This window comes from Crocodylus porosus, unplaced genomic scaffold (assembly GCF_001723895.1).
Source record: "Crocodylus porosus isolate Cpor-Errol unplaced genomic scaffold, CroPor_comp1, whole genome shotgun sequence".
Taxonomy (NCBI): Eukaryota; Metazoa; Chordata; order Crocodylia; family Crocodylidae; genus Crocodylus; species Crocodylus porosus.
The window spans coordinates 42,712,373-42,712,929 of NW_017728907.1; positions in this window are offsets into that span (position 1 = coordinate 42,712,373).

Here is a 557-nt window from a genome sequence, read left to right on the forward strand (position 1 = left end):
ACCGGTATCTGTCAGGCTGAATGTATATGGGGAATAGTGTTGTTAACTTGCAATTCATTACAGCTCTAGTACTTTTAGGGTGATCTTTTACCTGTCTCATTGTTGCACAAAGGCGGTTCATTTCCCTGGAGGCGCGCTGAGATCACAGACACACAGACATCAGTCGGCACAAAAGGATGTATTTGTTTGCAAACAAATGTTAGAGTGGAGCAAGCTTGGTGCTCAGATCACCTCTAATGAACCAATTGTGTTTGCAAGCAGCATTTATCTTCTCTCTCCTGGGTACATGTGCAAACACAGGAGTTCTTGCAGCCTACTTCCGTTTCATACGAACATACATGTAGTTACATCATTACATACATCGCATGTATATTATAATTAGCTATTTGAGTATACAGGGCGGAGAGGTAAATATGCAACAGCTCATTAAGCATGCTCAAAACCACAAGAGTTCAAAAGTTTATACTCCAAGGCTATGCAGTTAAATTCCAGTTTCTGTAATCAGCATGAGAAAGAGTAAGGAGGATGGGAGAGAGGAGCCTTGGGCAGTATTTCTT